The sequence below is a fragment of the Pleurodeles waltl genome, chromosome 9, assembly GCF_031143425.1.
Source record: "Pleurodeles waltl isolate 20211129_DDA chromosome 9, aPleWal1.hap1.20221129, whole genome shotgun sequence".
In the NCBI taxonomy this organism is placed as follows: Eukaryota; Metazoa; Chordata; class Amphibia; order Caudata; family Salamandridae; genus Pleurodeles; species Pleurodeles waltl.
Genome location: NC_090448.1, coordinates 190623920 through 190642488, shown reverse-complemented (window position 1 = coordinate 190642488; position 18569 = coordinate 190623920).

Genomic DNA, 18569 nt, shown 5'->3' with positions numbered 1-18569 from the left:
CCAAACACAAGAGCTACAACCATCAATCAAAATCCCGTCACCATGTGTCCACCATCTTTACTCCTAATCATAATACTTAGTACCATGAAGTTATTTAACCTATCATTTTCACAGGTACCTTTGTCCTCTCTACTCATTTACATTCATTATATTAATTTGTTCATTGAGTAAGGAAATATTGCAACTCCTGTCATTACATATGATGCCTATTTGATAAAAGAAATCATATTCTAAAAGCATTAAATGCCAATACAGATCCCTATGAACAATAAGATATGGAAACCAGTGTCAATGGAGCAAACTAAAGTGCAAATTTGCTAAAACATTCATATATATACAAGTACCGTACGAAATTCCCTATCAATGCTACCAGATGTAATGATGGAATAAACACACATATTTCTCATTATTCGGGGCACATCTGTGGCACTAAGAAAAAATATTATGTATTGGTCCATATGTCTCAATACAATTCTATTTCATGGAATTGCAAATTAGCATGTCTGTGTCCATAATTTGATATATTCCCACTAAAGTGCTCCACAGAGTCTAATCAGGTAGTAAAATATAGAAAGGTGGGTACACATTTATTAAAATGACTTAAATAGTGCAGATTATGCAGTGAAATTACTAAAATAAAGTGCACCAGTGCAAAAAATAAATAATGGTAATTGAAAAAGTGCAATTTAAGCAATAAAGTGTACTAAATCAAATGCACCAGTGCTTGGAAGTCAATGACATTGCAAATCATGCAAATACCCAAATGGACAATATGGTGCAAGATTCACAATAAGGTGCTGAGGATCCAGTTCATCAATGTCAGAGTGGTCTAGATCAGGGTTCTGCAAAGTCAGTCCTGGAGAGCCAGGTCCATGCCAGATTTTTAGCATATCCACATTTAGAAAAAAGATGTTTCGGAAATCTACAGTTTTCTAAATGTGGATATGCTAAAAATCTGGCATGGACCCGCTCTCCAGGACTGACTTTGCAGAACCCTGGTCTGGATGGTACAAAATTAACAAATTAATGTCAATAGTCGGGCATACTTGAGTGAAATATTTGGTCTTAGATAACTAAGTCCAACAATACAGTGTCAAGAAGAATCTTTTTCAAAGATTCCTACAGTGGAATGGCTTGAACAGTATAAATAGAGCAATAAAGTGATATAGTACATGTGTGTGTGTTATCACAAATGCACATGTAGTTCGGTATCCAAGTTATGCCCACACAGGGCTTCAGTTCCCAACAATAATATTAGCCTGGATCCCTCCCTCCGTAATGTTTTCTTCCTGCTACCTCCCCTTGGATGTGGCCCAATGTGTTTTATACCAAAGGACCCAAGGGTACTCAATGATAGAGCATGGTACTTTTCACAGTGAACTGCCAAAGGGTAGCTTCTATCGATGTTCACAATTGCTCTCATATATTGGAGGATCCTGACCTTTAACTTATTGGCAGTGTTGCCTACATACAATTTGTCACATCCACATTTCAAGTCAAAGACAACATGATCCACACTTCAGGTGATATTCTCCTGAATGAATATAGTTCACCCCTCAAAAGTCTGGTAACCCTTACAGTCTAAGCCATATTGGCATGCTTTTGTTATTTCTTAGCCAGTTTCCACACCTTTTATCAATGTCCAGGAAGGTAGATTTTAAACTATCCCCTAAAGACCTGGACTTCTTAAAGGTTATCTGTGGTCCTGCTTGGACTATAGTTTTCAAATGTCCATGTCTATTTAATACATGACAATTCCTATGTAATATGTTCTTAACACCGGATAGTACTGAGTCATACTTGAGAAACAATCTCTTCAATTTACCTCTATGCTCATTCGATCCTCCCTCTAGTAGATATAATAACTGCTCTCACAATTTCATGTCCACTCTTTGTTTTGCATCCTTGAGCACACCCAGGGGATACCTGTGTTCTAAAAATCTATTCATAATATTCAATGCTTCTCTATTCTACTCATCATTAGTGGAACAAACTCTTCTAGCTCTCAATAGTTAACCATATGAAATATTCCACTTCAAGGCATCTGGATGACCACTATAAGCATGTAATATTGCATTGGTGGCAGTTGGTTTCCTGTATATTTTGGTCACTAGTTGGTTATTAAGGACTAACATTAAAACATCGAGGAATTCACAATGTGTTCTACTATATGAGCTTGTGAACTGTAGATTATTCTCATTTTGGTTTAACCTCCCAACAAAGGAACACAAACCCATCTCATCTCCCTCCCAAAGAAAAAAGAGGTCATCAATAAATTGTACCCACATAGCAATGTTCTGACATATTTCTCATTCTCTTCAGCCCAGGATACCTCTTTCTCCCACCAACCCATGAACAAGTTTGAAAAGGTGGGGGCAAAAGAGGTACCCATTGCTTTACCCTTCTTCTCCAGATAATATTTCTTTTTGAAGAGAAATACATTATGGGTGAGACTGTATCGGAGCATATCCATTAACATTTGTGTGTGTTCAAATAACTCCATGGGTCTGTCCCTTGAAAAGTATTCACAGGCCTGCAGTCCCTGGTAATGGTCAATAGAGGTGTAAAATGATGTAACATCAAGTGTTACTATGATATACTCATCTTTCCATGGTATGCCATCTAATTTCTTTAAAAAAAAACAGTAGAGTCCTTTAAGTATGTTGGACGATATGTTACATACTCTTGTAAAAAAAAGATTTGTGTACTTCAATGTATTCTCCAACAAGGAACTTATTAAACTCACTTTTGGTCTACCAGGCGGGACCTCTCTATTCTTGTGAATCTTCAGAAGAAAATATATTTTTGCCATAGTTGCATGCTCAAATGCTAGATATTGATACTACTCCCTATCTAACAGCGCATGATCAAACCAAGCTTTTAGTTTTATATGATATTCCTCTTCCATACACTGAATTGTATTTGTAGACAGACGACTATAATGTGTGGAATTGATCAACTGTCTCCTTGCTTCCCCTTGATATGAGCTTAAGTCCATCAATACGATGTTGCCCCCTTTATCAGAGGGTTTAATGATGAGAGAGGGGTTGTTTCTTAACTTGAGGATGTCTTTCCAGTCCTTTGCTGAAAAATTATATTTTTCTTCCTTATTGTGCCATTTCTTTCTAAGGTTGGTAATTTGTTCAAGCACCAATTCCTGAAATAGGTCAATAAGATTTCCAGCTGGTGGGCTTCATCCCACTTGGTACTTGATTATCGAAGTTAAATCCAATATCTTTTAGATCAACCATTCGTGTGATTGAGCCATCTGTCTCAGTGCTTTCTCCATCTGGAGTTGATGTTATTTACTCAATCACGTTTCATTCATATTACCTTCCATTGCCAAGTCATGGATTTCCAACAGATCAGGGATGTCTGATATCTTGAAGGATGAGTATCTGTCCGATATAGGGTTCTTCCCCCATCTATTCACAGTTTTCATTTGATGGGATTTATGTAGTTTAAGTTTACGAACATATCAATAAAGGTTGATTCTTGTATCCACAAAGTCTGGAGGTGCTGTGGGGCAGAAGGTGAGTCCTAAGTTGAGTAACCTTTGTTGATTCACCTTTAAAATAACTGATATTATATTAACAATTAAAGGTTGTTGCAGAGTGGCATCGGCTGCACTCATCAATTCTTTTGTCATCACCTGCTTCTTCCTTGGCCTCTTCCTCTTGCCCCTCCTCTTCCGTGGTCCATCTGCTGTCCAGTTTTTCCTCCCTGTCAAATGGTCATGTGTATGAGACGGAGTTTCCTCTGAAAATCCATTTTCTCCACTGTTACTTCATCAGCACTGAACCCAGGAACCAAGCTGATATCACTTTCACTCAGCAATGGGCTCTTTGATTTTTCCAATTTTTCCTTTGAACTCAACCCATCATATTTTTTCGCAAAAATATATACTCGAACATGCTGATAATCCAATCTGTCCCTTGTAAACTTTCTTGTCTTTCGTTCCATAATCTCCTCCTCATATTTTTGTAGGAATTTCTCCATTTTATTCAATAGATCTTTCACATTCTCAGCATCTTTAGATTTTTCCAACTCTTTCATAATCATTTCTATCTTTACCATTTGCAACTCCATTTTTTGTTTTGAATGCTTTGTTAATGTTTTCATTAGTTTGAATGAGCATCCCTCTGTACTTTGGCACCATTCATTTACCAAATCTTCATCCATATCATCATATATTGGCATTAACATGACTCCTAGGTACTCGTTTGTGCTCTAAGTATTTTGTGAATTATGTCAAGTCCCACCATTGTTTGACTTCCATTTTCCTCACTTTTTCCAGTTCCTTAATCAGTTGTGCTGGTGCTTTGTTTCAATTCAATTTCTCACCGCCAGTTATCTTGGTGCTGTCATTAAAGGCTCATTTAGTGGCCATTTTCCATTTCATCTGCCTGTCCTCCATATTTGTATGTCAATAATATCTAAGAATGCTCAATTTTCATTAAGCAATTTAAATGTTTTTTTCATGCTTTAACTTACCGAGTGAAATATTCAAGTTCTTTCAATAAGTGATTGCAGTTAAAATTACTTGTGTTTAAATTCTGTAAATTCATTATTAATACAGACACATATTACCATGCCCAGATAGCTTCAGCATGTTTAATCCAACCTCAGGGATTGAGAGCCACTGCACTACAGTCTTGTAATCACATATGAACAGATCTTTTCTCCTTGCTCTGTCACAAAAAACCAAGGTCACAGGGACATTATAGTTAGGAAATAGAATTAAAAAATCTTGGACATTCACTGAAAAAAACAAAGGTTCAAGGTTATAGTTAAGATCACAATTCACGCTTACAAAATTGAAGTTCAGCAGTAATAATTGATGAAGAAGTGTGTTAATAAACAGCTTGTATGGATTATTGTAGTAACTACAGTCCAATTATTATTCCTGGTACAATATCTTAAAATAAAAGAAGTACACTTGATTTTTACAGATGCAACTGAAAACATTATCCTTGCTAGGCCTAATGATGTCTACAGCGTTGATAATGCATAGTCAAATAAATATATACAGAGTTGTTTTGTTACATAGCCTGTAGATCTTTCTTAAAGAAATAAAAGGGAACTTTTTTCTTAGTTTAGAATTCATTGTATTGCTTCAATCTGAGGGTACTCTAATTGGAATATCCTTCCACATTCAAAATGTATTTTGTCTCTTTTCCATTCACTTCTTCTATTGACTTCTTTCTGTAATATTTCAACGTCTTTTCTATTTGAACATCTTTTTTAAAGACACTATCATTTACAGGGTGAATAATATCTATAAAAGAGATTAGCCATGTACAGGAAACACTGTGTTTAATAACTGTTTTTCATTAGAACTTTGGTTGGAGAGTAAGAAGATAAGGATTTGGTAATTTGAAGGAGTATTTCTGTTTGTATATTAGGTATGTCATTTCATTCTGTCCATCCTCTTTTGTTTTTCAGATACACAGTGTAGTGTCCAGAGGTTAAATTCAGACCTTCATGAAAGATGATAGCCAATGTAGTAAAAGTTCTTCCTGAAAATGATGTTTGTCCAGCTTTGAAGTTTGTAATTTCAGTTTGTAATTTGGAACCATCTAGTCTGCATTGTTGCAGCATTACAACAACATATTTCCTTCTTACATACAAATAATGCCGACAAAAAGTCGGATTTACAGTTTGGGCAGGTCATATGTAGGTAAGCATTTCTGTACAACTTGTTAAAAGTCACTGTTTTACAAACATTAATTAGACAAATCATTCAGAGTTGATTTCAGTAGTAGATGTAGAAGAGCAATCTTTACACTCATTGGTCCATTTGTAACTGAGTCCAAAAAGATCATCAATATATACTACTTCTTGTTATAAAACTCCAAGCATCACCATAATCATTTCCTGGGCATCTTTGTTGAGTATTCAGAGTAAAGAAAATGGATCCAGTACACATGTCTAAAAGATCTCGGATTCCTGAAGCAAAATGTGTTATAGTTCTGTCATTCATTACATTTTTTGTGTAAGTATATAGAGCGGAACACATTCTGTTATCTAAATGTTGTTCAATTTGGTTTACTATGAAGGGTAAATTGAATAGTACCTTGATAACGACATTGGTATAGCAGTTGATTCCTGAACTGTTTTCTAACTAGTATCTAACAATTTCACTATCATTTCCACTTTTCTCTTCTTAGCAGTGTCTGTATTGTCTTTTTGTGGTTTCTTCTCTTGAATGTCTGTAAACCGTTTTGTCATTTTCCACTTTTGGCACAGTACACATTTCTCGTAAACAGGGCACTTCCCTAAATGAGGAGTATAAAGGTGTCTTAGGCAATTATACTCTTGGACACAGTTTACATCAGCAAGCACTAACCTTGCTTTCATCAAAGTCAATTAAAAACAAGCTAGGCACATTTCTAGTATATGACAACGCTACATACAGAATTCCTTCTTTGAAAACAGAGCTTTCCAATGCTAACTAAAGCTGCATCTAAACTTACACCATGTGATTTATAGATCGTCACTGCATATTTTACAAGCATAAACCATACAACACACCTGCCAATCTTCTTAACATCATTTAACTGATCAAATTCTATAGCCAAGTATTCTAATTCATCTTTATTTTGAAAATTATTAAAATCAACAACTTTACCCATTACACCATTCACTAAGCCTTCCTCTACTTTTAAATTCTGCTGTAAAATAGCTCAACAGTTCTTACAGACACAGAAAGACTTGTTTAGTCCTGCTGTTTTTGATACAGATTTTTCCTGAGAATCCAATTTTGTTGTAATTTAGCTGGCAGTAACATTGTAGCTCCTTGATGTTCTATTTTATCAATAGCTGTGAATTCCAAAACTTCTTTCTCTAGTTAAAATACCTTATCATTATCAGACTGGGGGCGTGGCTTCGGGCGTCAAGATGGCGGTCGCACTCTGAGAGTGCTCTGGACCCCTCCGTCATCCGCCCTATGAAGCTGCCGTTATCTACATGATTGGCGCTGCCCTAAATGTGCCCGTGGGCTCCTGGACCCCAGGGATCCCCCTGAAACGAACATCGGTAAAATCTGAGCCGTAAACGCCAGCCGCGACCGGATCGATAAATCCAAGATGGCGGCCGGGACTGCGGCGCTCCGCCGAACCCGAGGTGAGGGGCTGCCCCGCTGATACAACCGCTCTGTGTGCGACACCGGAGGCGCCGCCGCTGCGCTTCGGGGACCAGGCCCCCGTGGGCCGAAGCGAGATTGCAGTGCCGACGATCGGGGGGGGGGGGCTCCTGGCATCCCGGACCCCGCCGTGCATGTGCGCGGAGGTCCGGGAGATGTGAGAGACAACCTGGGGTGAAGGGAGGACTCCTCCATCCGGTCTGACTGAAGCGAAGAAATCAGAGTGGCGGCGTAATCGTGACGCCCGGCAGGGCTGGTGTGAGGAGCCTGCCCGCTGGCGCGGCCGTCCTGAGTGTTATGAGCGACGCCCGGGGCGCCGGCGCTGCGCACCGGGACCCAGGCCCCAGTGGGCTGGGCTGAGGTTGTGCGAGCGGCTGCAGAGAGGTTCCCGGCGGCCCGGACTCCACCGTGCAGGTATGCGGGGCTCCGAGAGGCAAAACTAAATTAAACGAAGGGGCCGCCACGTGGGGCACTCCCGCTCCCGGTCGTCAGCTCTGAGCGCCTGGGTCGGAGTAGGCGGCCCCCCGGTGGACCGCTGGTTTTGGGCCCTGGGAGGCGAGAGGACACCGAGCCGGGAGGTGGGGGCCCTCCCTTCCCCCCTCGGAAGAAAGAAGGTGCTCCAACATGAACTCAGCAAGGGGAAAGGTCCCAATCGTAATAATAGACCGGGCGGCTGAACCCATAAAAGAATAAGATCTACCATCCCGACTGGTGCGGAGGGACCTCTCCATGCCCTAGCCACGTCCCGGGGACGCAACACAAGCAGTGCAATCCGGCCAGCCCCGGCCAGGGGGATCTGCTGGAGGCATGCTGGGGCGCGGGGAAAGCAAAGAGTCCTACGATCTCCTGATGACCTAGAGGAGCGAGGCAGGGCCCGGCGCAGGACCGGGCAGTCGATTGTCGGCATGAATTGGCAGAGTGGTGAGGACCAGTGCCCGCCAGACCCCAGGGAGGTGACTGGGTCAGTGCCCACCCGCATGTGCTATTGAGACCCCGCCGGTGGACCTCCTCCGAGACGGCCCCCTGTCGGGGCGGTTCGGGTGCCGGAATCTGGACGAGGTGGCTCTGGGTGTCGACAAAGCCGCCCCCAACTTCCTGAGACAGAATGGGAAAGGACAAAGCGAACAAACAGCCCCCGGCCTCCCAGCAAAAAATCGACCAGTTCACGATGCCAGCGGGCCCCAGGAGAGAAGGGGAAACTGCTAATGGAGGCCCAGCGCTAGATGGAGTGAGCGCCATCCTCCAAGCAATTCAGTCGTCGCAGTCAGCCGTGGAGACTAGAATCGGGGAAGTGCGTGAGGATATGGGCCTTATCAGGCAAGACCTCAGAAATGCAGTGAGCCGAATTACTGAAGTGGAAGGCCGGGTCTCCCAAACTGAGGACGAACTGGCTGATCTTAGAACAAAATTGGCCCAGCTACAGACTCGAACAAGGGAGCTGCACCGCCGTGCAGAAGATGCAGAAAATCGATCAAGACGCAACAACCTGCGTTTTATTGGATTCCCGGAGGGTGCGGAGGAAGAAAAAGCTTCGGAATTCTTGGAGCACTGGATCAAGACCTGGATACCAGACCAGGCCCTCTCACCCTGGTTTGCAATTGAATGCGCCCACAGAGCCCTTGCACCGCGCCCCCCTCGAGGTGGCCCGAAGCGCCCGATGATCACACGCTTTTTTAACTTTAAAGATCGAGACAATATCCTTAAAGAGGCGAGACGCTTAGAAGAACTTCAATGGGAGAACCACAAGATCTTAATATTCCCAGACTACACACAAGAGGTCCAGACCCGCCGCCGATCGTATGAGCAAGTCAAACAAAAACTTAGAGCAATGCAACTCTCGTACATGCTCCTCTTCCCAGCGTGGCTTAAAGTCATCATGGCTGGTAGGGCGCATTTCTTTGAATCTCCGGAGGAGGCATGGGAGTGGCTGACTGAGGATCCCTGAAACAAGAGGGAGAGCCCGCCCGGGATAGCCCCCCCCTATGGTAAGATCCCAAAGGAGCCGGAGGCGCACCAGATCTCGGAAAGGGAAGCGAGAGGACCTACCCGTTCCCAGAAGTAGAGAGACGGCTGGAGACCCTGACTCCCAGATGGATGGGACCTCCGTTGAGCCCCCGGAGGTGCAGGACCAGGTGCGAGCCGAGGATGGCGGCCGTCTGAGCCAGTCCCCAGTGCTTGGCTGAAATGTTACACGGAGTTCCCGCTGTGACACATGGAGGGGATCGAAGGGACCAAGTCGCCCCTGCGGTGCCCTCCGGGGTGCTTCGTCGGATGGCCCGGCAGCTCCCTGAGGTTCGCCAAGTATGACTTGATGACTTTTCACTGATGATTGCAGAATGATCCGACTGAATGGAGGGGTCCACCACTCCACTCCCACGACAGTCTTACTGGCTGTTTTGTTCTGGTTGGGTACATGGGCGACAGATGCTTCCGGGGTGGGAGTATGGGGTGGGGGGCAGTTGGGGAGTGAGAAGTTTGAGTTGGGGTTAGATAGTAACACTCGGTCACTTATTTACTATAGTTTTAGTATTTCACTGTTATGTTTTAAACGTTCATCCCTGTCTCCACTGACGGACACCCAACAATGTACAACACCCACGCAGCCCACGCCTGGTCCTCACTGACACAAATCATCTCCTGGAATGTAAAAGGGCTGTTAGACAAGATCAAAAGATCCACAGTTTTCAACACCCTCCGTCGATACTCCCCTTCAGTGGTCCTACTGCAGGAAACCCATCTCCAGGGAACTAAATGCCCTATGCTCACACGGGGAGGATTTGATAGGGTTTACCACGCAGGTTTCTCCAGGGGATCCAGGGGAGTGGCCATCCTACTTAACCGCTCACTGCCTATGGTGATTACATCTACGCTGTCTGACCCACAGGGCAGGTTCGTAGTAGCTTCAGGGGTGCTTCACGGTTCACCGCTGAACCTTGTATGCGCATACGCCCCCCCAGCGGGATTCGATGCCTTCCTACTCTCACTCCGCCAGGTGGTGGCGGTACTCCCCCAGGGAACCACGTTGATAGGGGGGGATTTCAATGCTGTTCTGGACCACAGACTGGATGTATCCGGTGACATTACTACTAGTAGGTCCTCCCGGGGTACGAGTCTTAACAGATGGGTGGAGAGCCTCGGCCTATGCGAGGTATGGAGAACCTGGCACCCCAAAGAACGTCAATACACACATACATCAGCCGCCCACTGGACGCACTCCAGAATTGACTTAATATTTATGCCTGCTCTAGACATCACCGGTGTCACGGGGGCTGATATACTGCCTCGGAGAGTCTCAGACCACGCACCTGTACGAGTCCGACTGGGTGGAACAGACCCCGCCAGGCGCCCGATGTGGCGCCTGAACGCATGGTACTTACAAGATAACGAATATACCCTTGAAATTAGAGACCGCCTTGCTCAGTATTTTGAGCTGAACTTGGGAACGGTCCAGTCCCCAGGTATAATATGGGCCGCTTGCAAAGTCACACTAAGAGGACATGCCAAGTGTCTCCTTCGTGCACGGGAACGTGCTCGAGACTCACGAGTGTCTGAGTTGGAGGCTGAGGCGCTGAACCTGGAGTGCCAACAAACGACCTCATCCTCGGCCTCTACTCTGAGGCAACTCACTAGGACCCGAGAGGAAATTAGGCACTTAGGGGGTCATTCTGACCCTGGCGGTCATCGACCGCCAGGGCCAACGACTGCGGAAGCACCGCCAACAGGCTGGCGGTGCTTCCTGGCCAATTCTGACCGCGGCGGTAAAGCCGCGGTCAGAAAAGGGAAACCGGCGGTTTCCCGCCGGTTTTCCCCTGGCCATAGGAATCCTCCATGGCGGCGCTGGGGATTCCGACCCCCTTCCGGCCATCCTGTTCCTGGCGGTTCTTACCGCCAGGAACAGGATGGCGGGAACGGGTGTCGTGGGGCCCCTGGTGGCCCCTGCACTGCCCATGCTACTGGCATGGGCAGTGCAGGGGCCCCCTAACAGGGCCCCATTAAGATTTTCAGTGTCTGCTTTGCAGACACTGAAAATCGCGACGGGTGCCACTGCACCAGTCGCACCCCTTCAACTCCGCCGGCTCCATTCAGAGCCGGCTTCATTGTTGAAGGGGCTTTCCTGCTGGGCCGGCGGGCGGCCTTCTGGCGGTCGCCCGCCGGCCCAGCGGGAAAGTCAGAATGACCGCCGCCGTCATTTGACCGCGGTACGGTCTTCTGGCGGTTCCCGCCAGGTGGGAGGCTTCCGCCGCCCGCCGGGGTCGGACTGACCCCCTTAGTGCTTGAGTCAGCAAAACACCTATGGAGAGCATCGGCCGCCCGAATATATGGTTGGGGGACAAGAATGGAAAACTTCTGCATTGGCTGGCCACCCGCCCCTTGGCTAATAGAATCATACCTGAGATCAGAGACGATTCGGGTGCTCTCTCTAAAGCACCCATTGAGATTGCACGGAGCTTCGCCTCCTATTATGCACGCCTTTACACAGAACACCCTCGGCCCACTATTGAAAGGGAATCCCCCCTCCTGAATGACATAACTCTTTCTAGAGTTTCCCAGACGGCCAGGAGTAGGATGGATGAGGCAATCAGCCTCACAGAAATAACCAGTGCGATTGCCAGCCTGGCATCAGGCAAGACCCCAGGTCCTGATGGATTCCCGCCAGAGATATACAAGAAATGTAGTGATATTCTGGCTCCACATCTGCTCAATATGTATGAAGAAGCTGAACAGAGGGGCCACTTCCCTCCTGGGATTGACCTAGCGACAATAGTAGTGATCCCTAAGACCCAACCTCCGTTGCATCACTGCTCGACATACCGACCCATCTCGCTCCTGAACACCAAAGTCAAAGTACTAGCCTCAATCCTCGCCTCAAGACTAAGGGACGTAATGCCCACGTTGGTGCATCCTGACCAATGTGGCTTCATGCCTGCCCGTAGCACTATGCACTGTATTAGGCGGTTACACCTAGCCTTGGCGCATCAAAAGACCTTGTCTCACACCCCCCTGGCTTTGCTTTTACTCGATTTCGAGAAAGCCTTTGACACGGTAGACTGGTCCTACCTCGAACACGCCCTACAAAGAAACAGACTTGGGCCCAGATTCCGGGGACTGGTGAGGCTACTTTATTCTAATCCAACGGCCCATGTCCAAGTGAACGGGGTAATCTCTGACCCATTCCCTATTGGCCGTGGCACCCGACAGGGATGCCCATTATCCCCCCTGCTTTTTGCTCTAATAATAGAGCCTCTGGCGAAATTGCTACGGGAAGACCCGCTGATAGAGGGCTGGCCCTGGCCTGTCTGCCAAGAGGACCGCGTGGCATTGTATGCGGACGACGTCCTGCTGTACATCTCTAACCCGGCTAAAAGTGGCCCGCATCTTACAAATTTTGGGCCATATTTATACTTTTTGACGCAAAACTGCGCTAACGTAGTTTTGCGCCCAAAAAATTAGCGCCGGCTAACGCCATTCTGAAGCGCCATGCGGGCGCCGTATTTATTGAATGGCGTTAGCCGGCGTTAGTCGACCGGCGCTGCCTGGTGTGCGTGAAAAAAAAACACGTACACCAGGCAGCGCCGGCATAGGGAAAAATGGCGTGTGGGCGTCCCAAAATGGGGCAAGTCAGGCTGAGGCAAAAAAATCATCTTAACCCGATTTGCGCCATTTTTTTTTGGCACCCAGACGCCATTAACATGACTCCTGTCTTAGCAAAGACAGGAGTCATGCCCCCTTGCCCAATGGCCATGCCCAGGGGACTTCTGTCCCTTGGGCATGGTCATTGGGCATAGTGGCATGTAGGGGGGCACAAATCAGGCCCCCCTATGCCACAAATTTTTTATTTAAAAAAACTTACCACAACTTACCTTTTCTTCCCTGGGATGGGTCCCTCCAGCCTTGGGTGTCCTCCTGGGGTGGGCAAGGGTGGCAGGGGGTGTCCCTGGGGGCTTGGGAGGGCACCTCTGGGGTCATTCTGAGCCCACAGGTCCCTTAACGCCTGCCCTGACCCAGGCGCTAAAATCCGGCGCAAATGCGGGTTTTTTAGTCCCGCCCACTCCCGGGCGTCATTTTTGCCCGGGAGTATAAATCCGACGCAATAGCATCAGAGTCATTTTTTAAGACGGGAACGCCTACCTTGCATATCATTAACGCAAGGAAGGTGTTCACGCAAAAAAATGACGCTAACTCCATGAACTTTGGCGCTAGACGCGTCTAACAGCAAAGTATAAATATGGAGTTAGTTTTGCGTCGAATTTGCGTCGAAAAAAACAACGCAAATTCGGCGCAAACGGAGTATAAATATGCCCCTTTAGGTCTCTTCTCGGAAGCCTCAGGACTGACCCTAAATCCTAGTAAATCCTTGCTGGTTCCACTCCATCAATCTCGGGACTGTATAGACTGGCAGCAAAACATTCCAGTACGAAGGAATAGCTTTAAATACTTGGGTGTGCATGTCTCCTTGCTCCCTGAGCTAGCATGGGAACTTAACATCATACCATTAACCAAGAGAATAAAAAATGACCTCCAATGATGGAGAGACCTCCCCCTTAATTTGCATGGGAGAATCGCACTTTATAAGATGATGGTTCTCCCCAGACTTCTCTACCTCCTCCAGAACTTCCCTCACCCTATCCCCATGAGATGGTTCAGAGAGATGGACTCACAGGCACGCCAATTTTTATGGAATGGCACCCGTCCCCGGTTGGCGCTTAAAACCTGCCAGAGAGATGTTTATGAAGGGGGATTGGGAATGTCCAACATCCATTACTACCACCTAGCAATGCAACTACTAGTGATCAATGACTGGGTGGGGGGTGGATGGACAGATCCGGCGTACAGACTAGAACTCCAGACAATGAGTTACTCAAAGATCTTTGATGCCCTGTACGGAGGACCGATCTCGCGCGGGACCCCGGAGGTGACCGGGGTAGTGCTGCGGGGTTGGCGGACGGCCCAAAAGGTGACAGGGTGGTGGGGGCACCCCACCCAACAGACCCCACTATGGCAGGGAACACATTTAAGAGAAGTGGCAGGTTTGGAAGGATTCCAGAAGTGGGACAGCATAGGTATCTCTACACTGGGCGACATATGTGACGGCTCACACATGCGCTCTTTTGAAGACCTCCAGAAAATGTTTTCACTAAGCAAGACGCAATTCCATAAATACCTCCAGATCCGCCACGCCCTACTAACAGAAATCCAGACAGGTGACAACATACCTGAGTATAGCCCTATGGGGGCGAAAGCTCTGATGGGGAACCTGGGTAGAGGAGGTGTCTCCCAGATATATCGTTTGTTAATCGCCACCACTGCCGGCTCCCTGGAGGGGCTCCGCCGGAGATGGCAGGGATGGGTGGGTCCTATGGAAGAGGTAGACTGGAACGAAGCATTAGCAGCTCCACACACTTTAACGATGACGACTCGTCTCCGACTAATACAGACCTGCTATCTCCATACGGCCTACCTAACACCCGTCAGGCTGCACAGGGCAGGTCTCCGTACCGCAGCCGACTGTCCACGTTGTATGGGCCCAGATGCAGACTTTTTCCACATGGTATGGACTTGCCCAACTATTAAAGCTTATTGGGGGGCTGTTACAAGGGAGATCTCAACGGCCTTACAGACGGACATGGGGTTGACACCAATGCCGCTCCTGCTGGGGATTATGGGTGATACTGGACTGAGGAGGGCGGAACGGACCTTTCTGGGGGTGGCGTGCCTGGTGGCCAAAAGAGACATAATGACAGACTGGAAAACCGAAAGCGCTCCGGCTTTGACTAAATGGAGGCGAGGAGTGGATTGGTGTGCTCAGCGTGAAAAACTCGTTTACGAGGCTAGAGGGTGCCCGAATAAATATAATAAGGTGTGGGGGAAATGGGAGGCCACAACAATCAACCTCCCTGTACTACCGACTGGCTCAACACCGGAAAGAGCCTGAACAAGCTCCTTCCTTCTCCCCCTCCTAATGAGTGAAAACATTCACGAGACACTTCTACAGGGAGGTGCATAATCTTCCCATCCAGCGTGTTGTCCAGGACTCGGGATTGACCATTGTTCAGTGCCCGTTGGCGCCTAGTTACATGTATGTATCACTGTTTTACCTTTTGCAAAACTAATAAAAATATCTTTATAAATAAAAAATAAATAAAAAAATACCTTATCATTAAAGTTTGAGCACTCTTGAATGGTTGGAAGTAAACAAACTATAGCCTTTTGTTATTTGATGAAATTGAACATTAGTTCTGCTGCTGTGACTGTGGATGAGGAAAGAGTATTGATTAGGTGACTAAGCACTCTTTCACTCTTTTGCAAGAACTCTGTAGGAAAGTCCTTCTTTTTGCCCTGGTCCCCACCAAACCTTTTAGACAGCTACTGGTGGTTACTGATTCTTACGGATGCTTCCAGTCCCAGGTCCAGTGCTCTGTGTAGTGTGGATATGCAAATTAGGCTAATTATAACTGGCAGTATTAATCTACCTAGAAGTCCCTAGCATATGGTATTGCATGTAGGTTTATGGTCCCCAGCATAGGTAGTGCACCCATAGGTGTGCTGCTGATGTGCAGAGTGTCATTGTGAAGGCAGGCCTGCCTTGCTGGCTGCTTTTAAACTAAAGTTATATGCCAATTCGACTTTGGAATTAAAAGTACTTCCTAAATCTTAAACTACCTTAATTTTACATAAAAGACACCCCTAATGTGTGCCCTGTGTGGCCCTTGGCTTGGGTGCCATGTAACTATAAGCAGGGACCTTACAAAATTCTATTATAAGCCCTGGCAATGTAAAAGCAGACACATGTGTTTTTCCCTCACTGTAGTGAATGGCCTCCACAGGATAAAATGGGGAGACTTTATTTTAATTAGCAAAGTCCCCTTAAGTGTCAGATACCTCTATTTTGGCATCAAATTAATTGTCATAATAAATCCCACAACTTACAATTGTTGGATTTAATATAACTAGTTCAGGTAAAGAGTTTTAAACTCTGCCTGGAAAGTTGCCAACTTCAGCTCTGCAGTGCCCTTCTCTGATTGGCCAGCCTCTGGCAGATGGGCCAGGCTGCCCTGGTGAGGTGTGAAGTGGCCTGGGCTGAACACAAGGATATGCCTGGGGGAGGAGATCTGGCTAATCAGATGGAGAAGCGGGAAGAGGGAAGGGCTGCCAAACTCACCTTCAAAGGCAGGGAAGGACATTTGGATCAACCCAGCACCTTCCTCACACCCTGCAACCCCAGGCCATTAGTTGCCCTCTTGATTAGATTAGGAGAGGGCATGAGAGGGTTGTGTTTAGGATTTGTAGCCACACCAGTGGGTGGGCTCAGCCAGATGTAATCTCCAAAAACCAGTTTCAAACATGATGGATTTTTGAGGAATGTTGCTCTCTGGGACTGATTTTTGCCACACTTCCTAGGAAGTGGTCATCACAGGGGGAAGGAACCTGCACCTGATTGGAGAACCAGGACCCCCCTGTCTTTCACCAAGGAGCAAGGATAAAATGACAGAGCTGCACCCACACCTCAGATCCCTACCTGGAAGAACTACAGGAGAAGAAGGACTGCCCTGCCAGACCCCTGACCTGCACCTGGATACTGCTCTTTGAAGGACTGCTCCAGTATCACACGTGGGCTCCACCACAAGAAGGAATTTGCCTGGCTTCAACAGGTTCTAGGAGGGACTCCCTGTTTGCTACAGATGAAAAATTGCTAACCACAGTCCCCTGTCTCAGATCCTGAAGAAACTGACCAGCTGAGCATGGTCCAGTAGCCACTTTGGAGTTTGAGCCAGGTGCATTCTGGGAATTGTAGTCCGCACCCTGAATGGAGCAACTCAGAGCTTCCAGAACCTTGGGATGAGCTGTGGACTCCTTAAGGACCTTAAAAGACCTTCAGGAAGAAGATCCAGAAGTTTGCAAAAAATTGGAGAACTTTTTGGCAAATGCTTTATAGAGGAACCGACCCATCGTGGCGACTCTAGCTGGCTTGCCTCAACCGTGACGCAGCCTGATTTTCAGGTTCGTCCCACTGAAGAAAATCTCAGAAAAAGTGACTAAGGGGGTCATTCTGACCCTGGCGGTCAGTGTTAAAGCGGCGGCCAAGCCGCCAACAGGCCGGCGATCTAAAATATGCAATTCTGACCCTGGCGGGAACCGCCAACACAACCCGCCGTATTAACACTCCGACCGCCACGGCGGTACAAACAAACAGCGCGGCGGTTCCCGCCAACAGCCAGGCGGCAGACAATGTACCGCCCACCCTATTACGACCCACCAATCCACCACCTTTTCCGGGGCGGGAGCACCGCCGATAAGAACACAGCGGAAACAGACTACGAACGGGAAAACGCTCACCTCTACGCACTCCACGCGAGATTCCGGCAGTATGGAACCAGAGTTGCAGGTCATCCCCGCACTCCTATACCTGCTCATATACCAGGAGCACGCCCGGCGGCGCGGAAGACATCGGTGAGTACTGCACCTACGACACAGGGGAGGGAAAAGATTACTGGCACACACCCACCCACCCACACCCACTACAACACACACATCAATGCATTCCCACAGATCACTGTCACAACCCACAAACCACCCCCCTCCGAAATAATGCAAAGACCAAAAGAAGAGATCATAAACGGGCAGATATATTGAAATATGTACACCAGTAATCCCAATAAATAAATAAACTATGTACAAAATATATACAGCTACTAAATGTAGTCCAACCACTGTCAGTGGATCACAGGGGTCCTGTGCAAAGGGGCAAGGCCCAGTCCCACGACAAGAACTCCACGGAGAGAACACTGCAGGGGCATCAGAAAGAAAATAGGACAGGCACCTCAGGGGGAAGGGAAGGGGGGGCACCTCAGCCACTTGAGTACACTACGCCAGATCCACGAGGGGACTCCATGACCACTGGCCCATCCTGGGGAGAGCAAAGCCACAGTCCAAACAGTCCATACAGTGGGTGGCCTGCCCACTGGCCCATCCTGGGAGAGCAAAGCCACAGTCCATACAGTCCATACAGTGGGTGGCCTGCCCACTGGGCCATCCTGGGGAGAGCAAAGCCACAGTCCAAACAGTCCATACAGTGGGTGGCCTGCCCACTGGGCCATCCTGGGGAGAGCAAAGCCACAGTCCAAACAGTCCATACAGTGGGTGGCCTGCCCACTGGGCCATCCTGGGGAGAGCAAAGCCACAGTCCAAACAGTCCATACAGTGGGTGGCCTGCCCACTGGCCCATCCTGGGGAGAGCAAAGCCACAGTCCATACAGTCCATACAGTGGGTGGCCTGCCCACTGGGCCATCCTGGGGAGAGCAAAGCCACAGTCCAAACAGTCCATACAGTGGGTGGCCTGCCCACTGGCCCATCCTGGGGAGAGCAAAGCCACAGTCCAAACAGTCCATACAGTGGGTGGCCTGCCCACTGGCCCATCCTGGGGAG